We start from the raw sequence: 9,885 nt of genomic DNA, 5'->3' as shown, positions 1-9,885 counted from the left end.
GACAGCCTCCCAAGGTTACTCATGGCCAGGACTCCCACGCCCCTCTGGATCCTGGCATCCATTGGCACCCAGGGCTTTGGGCAGTGATAGCCTCCGCTCCTGACTCGGACCCAGCTGAGCCTCCTAAAGCCATGACTCTTGTGGGACGGGGCGGGGGCGGTCAGGACCGCCATGCGTGCCTCCTGTCTTGGCTTTAGTTTGCTGTGTGCTTTGAGACACTCACCTAACCTGTTATTCCTTGGGTTCCCCTACCCCCATTTAAACTCCTGGTTTATGAAAAACAAAGGTGGGCGTAGAGATTCTGCCAACCCTGACCCCTGAGGAATGAGAAAACTGGTCACTCGAAGATGAAATTATTCAGGACAGAAAGTGAGGCCGAGTCTGCTAGTTGTTCTTAGTAGCTGTTACCCTCTTCTTCCACAGAAACACGATCTTAAAAATTAGGATCGGTATCCTAAGCAGAATAAAGATGACATTTATCAACTTCCCTTGTGGCCAGTAGAATTTAGGGGAAGTGTTGTGGAAAGTTCCAGGAAGTGTCTTTAAAGGGAAGGAGTATGTCCCTCTTCACTGCTTCCTTGTTTCTGCTGGTGGGCTGCTGGTGTGAGAGCTGGAGCTCAGCAGTCATTCTGAGCCATGAGGTAGGAGCCAAGCTCTGAGAATAGCATAACACACACAGAAGGATCCAGAGTCCCTGATGGCCTTAGGAAGCTCCCCTGGCACCCCTGCACTACCTCCTCCAGACTTCTTCTATCAGAGGGAGAAATAACTTTCCACCTTGTTTAAGCCAGTACTATTGTGAGTTCCTGTCACTTGCAGCCAGAGCTAAAACGAATTGTTCCAAGAAGACAGGACATGGTACAAGTGGAAGGAGTAGCCCGTTCTAGAGAGCTGCTGGATTAGGAAAGGTTACATGTTAAACTGCGCAGAAGAAAGGTTCTAGTCATCTTGAAAGAGGAGATCTCTTGCCTGCAGCTCAAGGACCGATTTATTCTAGAATCCTAAGCAAAGATCTCAAAAAAGGATCTCTGTTTTAATTGCTCGAAAAATAAAAAGAAATGCCTTTGGGGGAAAGCCACTGTCCCAGAGGAGCTGTTTGGGCACCATTAACCTCCAGGGTGTGCTTAGGGTTTGGAAGACGGAGGGGAGGTGAGCCTGGGCCCCTACGCCCTCAGCTGGGCGTGAAGTAGCGCCTCTTTGTGGCGGGCGGGGAGAAGAGCTGCTAAGAGTGAAGGGAGAAGGCGGGTGGAAACGGCCCAGGTGGTGAAGCCACACCCAGTCGTCTATTCATTTACTCTGGTTTATTAAGCAGTTACTGCGGTCAAGGCCAAACAGGACACAAAGACCAGACACAGACCCTGTCCTTACGCAGCTTATGGCGTCCAGTGGGGAAGGTGAGACGCAGCCTCCCCGTGGACGCGAGAGGGAGTGATACCCACCCGGGCGGGGGCTGGAGCAGGTGCTGCGGCTGGGCGGGGTGAGCAGAGGCCCCTGCCAGGTGCGCTCAGGGAGACTTTGTGGAAGAAGGGGCTTTGTCTGTGGTCTTGCAGAAAGGGTCGGATTTGGACACACAGGACTGGCGGGGACAGAGAGTGCCTTCTCTTGGGTCCCTTTTTCTCCAGACCACTGTCAAGGTGTCCTCTTCCTTGCAGTGTGATGACTAGCTAGCCCCTCCCAGGACGATGGTTACAGCAGCGGTTCGTTGCAGGCAACAAGTGTTTTCTATATGCGATGCAGGTGGCTTGGGGGCTGTTGTTATGCCCAAAGCTGACGGAGGAGGGAAGGCCAGGTCAGCCCTTGGTTTCTCAGTGAGACATCTTCTTTTGAAGATGGCTCAGCACAGAGCACACTGGTCCATCGCCCTCATGTCCAGGGCGCGCACCTAGATACCCGGGTCCCTGCTCAGGCGTGGCTGTGCCAGGGGAGCTGCGGGTCCTTCTCTGTCTGCAGTTTATGGAGTCAGGTGGAGGCAGAGGGATGGGGGAGCGGGACTGTGATCAGCAAGGAAAGCTGAAGTGCTTTTGCCTCCCTTTGCAAGAATAATGGACAGAAAACAACCGGCCCACAAAGTGCGAGGCGTTCGCTGCTCCGGAGGAGAGCAGGTCTGGGGCGGGGAGTGAGGGAGCTCTGTGCACTTCCTCTTTTAGACCTTTACCTGGAAGCAGGAAGTTGGTTTGGCCCACTTCACCTGCTGGGGTCACGCGCTACCTACGACCGTTGCACAGTCCATTGCCATGGAGACTGGGACGTGGGCACCTCGGCCTCCTGGCTGGAGGAGGGAAGCCGTCTGCCGAGACGGGGCCCCGTGTCCAAATGAATATATTTCAAAGCAGCAGATGAGCCTCAGAGAAGCCAGGCCCCCGTTTCCACTGAAATGTGTCTACCACTCAACAAACGTTGGGCAAAACACAAGTGTCTGGCTAGAAGCAAAGTCTGGGACGTGTGACTTCCAGGCCTGCGCCAGAGCCCGGTGACAGGTGTCCTGTGTGGGCCCGGGCAAGCGGCTCAGCCTCTCTGTGTCTTAGGTGGCCTGGCCTCTCTCCTACCTGGCTGCGTGGTGGGACTAGAAGGCCAGATGCAACTGGAAAGCAGGAGGTTTCATTCCGTGGTGGCACTAGGCAGAAGGGGACAGGAGAGACGCCCCCCGCCAGTGCTCACAGCATCCTGTCTCCCGGCAAACTACCACCATCTATTAACTTTTTCCCATCTGCAGTCACTTCTCTCTGCTGGCACAGGGCAAGTCCATAGGACATGGATGATTTGTGTCTTAAGGGCCATTTCAGCTCTTGCTGTGGAGTTTGGCGTGTGAAATAGTTCACTGAGTCTATGCGTGTGGTGTCACTGTGTTTTCATCCGCCTCCAGATACCTGGTTTAGCTCGTGGACAGCAGGACACACTTTCTCAGCTTTCTAACAGCTAGTGGTGAAGCGGGGCAGGGGACTCAGCGTTGCCCGCCCGCCCGCGTCACCGATGACCTACCCTGAGTTTCCAGCCCTCGTCTCGGCACACGCAGGCTGATATCCCAACACAAGCAGTTCAGTTTACCTTGAAATTTAAATGTGCGCCTGGCGTATGTTCATCTTTAAATCATTATTGAGCACTTGAATTGCTTTGCATTGAACAGGAAATCCATAACTACTTAAAGAATTAGTGTTAACAGTCATCACCTGGTGCAATGGTTTGTGTGTGTGTGTGTGTGTGTGTGGACACAGGTGAATATTTAATCCTAACATTTTAGAGCCAGAAGGGACTTTAAAATCATTTGTTCCAACACTGTATTCTCTGCAGGGTGGGGCTGAGACTCAGAGAGATGAAGTGACTTTCCCCGAGCTGCAGCTGGACGCACAGTTGGGACTAAACTCCACGGACTCCTAGACCTGAAACCATGAAACTTCTAGAAGAATCACAGGCAGTGTGCTTTTGACATCAGTCTGAGCAGTATTCTTTTTTAATTTGTCTCCTCAGGCAAGGGCAGCAAACAGAAACAAGCAAAAATCTTCCGCACAGCAAAGGAAGCCATTAACAAACAAAAAGCCAGTCTACTGAATGGGAGAAGATATGTGCAAACAAGACAACCAATAAGGGACTCACACCCAAAATATATAAAGACCCGAGTTAACTCAATAGCCAATAAGCAATCTGATTACAAAACAGGCAGAGGATCTGAACGGATATTTTTCCAAAGAAGATACACAGAAGGTCAACAGACACATGAGAAGATGCTCAAGGTCACTAATCATCGGGGAAATGCAAATCAAAACCACAGGAGAGATCACCTCACACCTGTCAGAACGGCTCTTACCAAGAACACAAGAAATTACAAGTGCTGGTGAGGACGTGGATAAAGGGCAGCCCTAGTGCATCGTTGGTGGGAATGTAAATTAGCGCAGCCGCTACGGATAACAGTACGGTGGTTCCTCAAAAAAGTTACAAGTAGAGGGGAGGGTCTAGCTCAGTGGTAGAGCGTGTGCCTAGCATGCACAAGGGCTGGGGTTCAACTCCCAGTACCGCCACTAAAAATAAAAGATAAAAAAACCCTAATTACCTCCCTTCCTCCCCAAAACAAACAAACAAAAGTACAAGTAGAATTATTGTATGATCCAGCAATTGCACTTCTGAGCATTTATCCAAAGAAAATGAAAATATGAATTCAAAAAGATATATGCACCCCTTTGTTCCCTCCAGGATTATTACTATTTTTTCACTGCAGCATTATTGACAACAGCCAAAACATGGAAGCTACCAAAGTGCCCATCCATAGATGAGTGGATGAAAAGATGTGGTATATAGTTGTGCACTGGAATATTACTCAACCATAAAAAAGAATGGTTGGACCTAGAGGGCGTCATACTAAGTGAAATAAGTCATAAGTTGGAGAGAGACAAATACCACGTGATTTCACTTATATGTGAAATCTAAAAAACAAAACAAACAAACACAACAGAATAGAAACAGATGGAGAACAAGTGGGTGGCTGCCAGAGGGAAGGGGCGGGGGACGGACGAAATAGGTGGAGGGGATTATGAGGTGCAAAGTCCCAGTTATAAAATTTAAATAAGTCACTGAGATGAAATGTGCGGCGAGGAAACAGAGCCAGTCATGTTGTAGGAACTCTGTACGGTGGCAGGTGGTAACTAGACTTAATCGGGGTGATCATTTTATAATGTGTAAAAGTACTGAATCACTGTGTGTGCACCTGAAATGAATGTGATACTGTGTGTCAATTATACTTCAATTTAAAAAAAAATGCCACGGATTCTCAGTCCATTGCTTTTTCTCTCATTCCCCTCTGCACCCCATGCCCACCCTTTCATCCCATCCCGCTTCTTCCTGCTCCATCCAGGATAGAGGAGCCACTCAAGCTTCCTAAAGTCACGGGGAGCCCCTGATGGTGGCCCGGCCTGTGCACAGGGAGCCCCGCACTGCTGTCACCTGGAGCTGCACCCAGCAAGGCCCTCAGAAAGGGCTGGGGGCCCAGGCTGCTGGTCTCCCTCTTCCTCATCCCAGCATGACTCGCCTGGAATGAAAACCGGGTCTCGACGGAGTCAGAAGTTTGCGTTTAGCCCAGTGGTGCTAACTGCTTCAGCCCAGTGGTGTACCAGCTGCGTAGCCTTGGCCGGATCATTTCAGTTCTCTGGGCCTCAGTTTCCTCGTGTGTAAAAGAACAGCAATAACCCCTGCCTTTGGGTGCCCCAGGTTTGGGGGAATCGAGTGAGGGAACACGTGTATGGTGACTCTTAGCTCAGAGACGTGGTAACTGCACTGAGGCATAACTGTGACAACAATTGTCACGGTCATTTTCAGTGATCTCTTACCTGGGAGCAGTGATACACCCAGTTAACTGCCCTCCGGTGTTTCTAGAGAAGCTTTAGGACAGAGGTGGGCACCAGTCGCCCACAATTTGGGGCGTGGACTCCACCTACGTTTACAATGGCTTCCTGCCCCGGCCACGCATCCCCCTCCAGCTCTGCCGGGTCACAGAGAAACCAGCACTTCTAGCCGTGATCCTGCAGGCTCCCAGGAGCAGCTGTCAGTGAAGGTAACTCAGCACCAGGGAGAGAGGAGGTGGGTCTTCACTGCTGGAGGGAGGAGGGCGGCAGATGACAGATGCTCATTTTTTGCTCTCCAGCCCCTTAGGAAGCTGCGATCAGGCTCTGCACACATAGGGTTTCAGGTTTTTGTGAAGTCTGAGTAGAATGAACCAAGCCCCTAAGAACCAAACAGCCTTCAGTCTGTACTTCTGAAGATCAGGACCAGTCTTTTCTGTGTCTTCCTTCTCTGCGTCTTCTTCATTTCAGCTCGGTGACAGCACAAACTTACAGCTGGTGAGCACGCTCCCACCCATAATATTTGGGGTGGATTGGGGTACCTGTGGGGGCCTCCCACCCGCTAAGACCTTGCCCGAATCCCCCAACCTGAGCTTTCCGCCTTCTCGCTGTGAAACCCGGGAACCCGGCTTGGTACAGGAGGGCTGGCTCTGAAATGAGCAGACAGGAGGACCCTAGGGAGCTTGCTCCCCTGTGTTGGCTCCAAGTTCACCTTTAAAGTGGGGCCGTCTCTGCCCTGGTCGATGCGACAATCCAGTCTGAGGTTTGTAGCGAGGGGCCGGGCACGGAGACACGTAAGTCGTTACACAACTGAGAAGGATGATTGTTATTTGGATACTTGCAATGTTCCCCCTTTCCTTTCTGACACCTCCTTCATGCCCTTGGATGGGTTCTAGTCCATCCTCTAGGCCTGACCTGACTTTAGATACCCCTGACTTTCTGGAGTTAGTTTTGTCCCGGGGTCACCGTTTGCATTCAGCTGGGTGCCATGAGGCTCGTCAGTTTCTAGGGAGGCGCTCAGTCCGGGCCTTGCACACACATTGTTGGGTTTGGAAGTGAAGAGTTGGTGCATTCAGTTCTCCCACGGATCAGATGGAATAACTGAGGTCCAGAAGAAGTCAGGGGCGAAGGACTTCCCTGGGGTCACAGGAGCACTGGTTGAGTTTATCTCCCTGGAGTGTAAGTCTTCTTTCCCAGAGTTTCGGAGGAAAGGAATGCAGGGAACACCCTCCTAGGCTGATTTGCATGCAGTGCGCAGGGCCAGGGGCCCCAGGGGAGGAGAAGTCCTCACGGGAGAACCAGCAGGTTAATTATGTCTGACTCCTTCTCTCTCCCGAATGCACAAGTGCTTGACAGCTGCTTCTTTGTGCCCTGAAATATTTGAGCCGCCTGCAGCCCTGGCCCGGCGCTTGTCACTGCCTGCTCCCTCCACCCGGAAAGGCCCAGGTCTCGCTGGGCGGCCCCTCATTCCTGTGATTAGATATGGTGCCTGTCAGGAGATAAAGAGGGGTCGGAGGCCCCGGGGAAGAAGGGAGGAGGCAGCATCTTCTTTCCCCGGGAAACAATCCCCACCGTTTCTGAATGTTATTAAGAAGGTATTAATGTAGAATTCAAGTTCATTCCAGCACACAGTGGGTTTGCCAAGTCTAGCCAAGGGGGTTTTGTGGGTCAGGGACTATGACCTTAACTGTCCATCATTGACGTGTACTCATTGACCGAAGGCAGGTCGGTCGTTCTGTCTTGACAGGAACAGCGGGAAGAAGCTAACTTTGGAGAGAAGGAATAGAGAAGTGTGTGGGCTGGAGCGCGTGTGTGCGCGCGCGCGCGCACACACACACACACACACACGTATTTATTGACAAAGGCACCACTGCCCTCTACTGGCAAAGATTCCAGTGGTAGAAATCGCCTGGAAACTGCGTTGCTTCAGAAAATAATTTGAAGACTTAATGCAAATAATTTTTTGCATAACTTGCAAATAAAGTGTACTTGGTAGGTTTTCCACGAGGCCTTCCTTCCTTCCTTCATTCTTCATTCAGTCATTCATTCAACAAGTAGTAACTGACATGGGTTGGGGTGTGCATGTCCCTGCTCTCAAGGAACTTAGGATATTGTTTTCCAAAAGGAGGAAAAGAATGCTGATTGAGTGAGTACGATCCATTTCATCTCGTCCAGGTTTAGTATTCAAAGCACAAGCCACCTGACCCACGGGGCTCAGCCTCAGACCTGCCAGCTTTTGCCCTCAGTGAGGATACAGCTGGAGAAAGGAACTCTTTCTCTCTCTCAAGGAACATCTGGGCTGGAGTAATGATCCCGGGCTTGTGGAATTGTGCAGGTCTGTCCAAACTCCCACAAACCCAACTATGAGATTCCTAAGTCCGGACAGAAGCGCACGCCGCGAGCCCGCACGGCCTACCGCGCCCTGCAGGTGCGGCAGCCCGCTTCGCCTGCTTCTCCCTAGAGGTACCAGCAAGAGTCTTGGAAACCTTGATAAAGCATTGTCTTGGCCTCACCCCCTCCCTAAGATGTTCAAGTTCTTGGTAAATCCTGGGGTTAGTCCAGGCAGTATAAACAGACGTGGTTCCATCCAAAGCTTCTGATCCTGGTTTTTCTTTTTGTGCTTTTCTTTGATCAAATTAGGCAAAAGACGTTTCCTTTCCTCCCCTGACACTTTTTTGGATTAGGTAATGCAATTCACATGGTCCAAAATGAAAACAATAAAAAAGCTGATGGTAAATTTCAGCTCACCATCTCACCATCTACCCCGGCCCCCTCCCGCCTCTCTGCCCTGCCCGGGGAAATCACTGTTATTAATTTCATGTGTCTCCTTTCCATGTCTCTGTACGCAGATGCAAACACATGTAAATATACACTACTGTGGCCCTCCCTCATCAAACGAAAAAGGAAGCCCCCTTTGTGCATGATTTGAAACTTTTTTTCCAAGGAACACCATACCTTGGATCACTTTCCATATCAATATATTTTTACAACTTCCTCATCCTTTTTATAACTGTTCATATTCCATCGTGTGATAATCCTGTGGTTTATATAACTGGTCTCCTGTTGATGGAAACTAGTTTTTTTTAGAGTAAGTATTTTTTGTGCATCGGCTGGGAATAGAAGAAGTGCTCGAGTTCATACCGGGGCACTATTTTTTGCTCCTTCTTCTCCTCAGCCTCTGTCACTATTTAATAAGGTTTGAAAGAGTGTTACTGAGCCATTGGAGGTTTACCTGCCTGGGGACTCACTCCTGAGCACCAGCTGCACACCAAGAGCTCTGTGAATGTCCCCAGGAGGGCAGGACACGGGACCAAGCTCTCCACGGCCCTGGGCGGAACACCGCACCTTCGGACAGGGTCTGCTGAGACTGGCAGCTGGCACGGGGAGGAGAGCTTTCCCCCCCAGAGCTCGGCGGATGGGAACCATGGGCTTTTCTGGGAAGGTGGTTGCAGACGATGATGCTGGGATGAGCTAGAACTCACCTGTAGGGAACAGAAACTGGTCCTTGGATGGGCACGCCACCCCGAGGAGTGAAGGAGCAGCAGAAATGGGGATGGAGGGAAGTTAAAAGAAATGGAAGCCAAGACATGGAAACAACCCAAATGTCCAAGAACAGATGACTGGATAAAGAAGATGCGGTATATATACACAATGGAATACTACTCGGCCATAAAAAAGAATTAAATAATACCATTTGCAGCATTATGGATGGACCTGAAGATTGTCATTCTAAGTGGACCGGAAAGAGAAAGAAAAGTGCCATATGACATCATTTGTATGAGGAATCTAAAGAACAATAGCAATAATAATAAGGACACAAATGAACTAGTTACTAGTTTGATTTCTTGAATCTGTGTCAGCACATCTGACTGTCTTTTATGACTGGATTGCCACATTCTGTGGATTCTTATTTTGCACTTGGCCTTATTCCTTTGAGAACTATGTAAGTTTAAAAAGCTAAAGATCTAATCTGTTCTTAGAAACAGTAATTAGTACATAAATGTAAACTAAAAAAATGTGCAGTGTACTGTATATATGTATTTACATACAATATAATGTGTATGTGCAGTCGAACTGTAATAATTCTACCTAATAAAACTGAAAAAGGAAAAATAAAAATTTTTAAAAACCCACGAAAGAAAGAAAGAAAGAAAGAAATGGAAGCCACTCACTTGTCCTTTCCAGAGCTGCACCAGCATGCTCCTGACCGATCCTGTCTACGCAACGTCAGGACGGCTGGGTGATGCCCTAGGTCCCCAGGACCAAGGCAGTTCTGTGGGTGATAGACTTTGAAAGATGACTGAAGGAGCGATGGCCTCCGCTGGTGTCAGGCCACGTCCATCATCACAGAAGACAGTGTTTCAGTTTATCTACTGCTGTGTAACAAACCACCCCAAAACTTAGCATCTTAAAGTGACAATTCTATGGGTCCAGAAATTGGGCAGGGCTCAGCCAGGCGGTTCTCCTGACTGTGAGTGAGGAGTCACCTGGGGTCATTCATTGGCTGCGTTCTGCTGACGACTGGGTTGGCGGAAAACCAGGAAGATCTCAGTCCCGT

The sequence above is a fragment of the Camelus dromedarius genome, chromosome 25, assembly GCF_036321535.1.
Source record: "Camelus dromedarius isolate mCamDro1 chromosome 25, mCamDro1.pat, whole genome shotgun sequence".
NCBI lineage: Eukaryota > Metazoa > Chordata > Mammalia > Artiodactyla > Camelidae > Camelus > Camelus dromedarius.
This window is presented reverse-complemented; position numbering follows the sequence as displayed.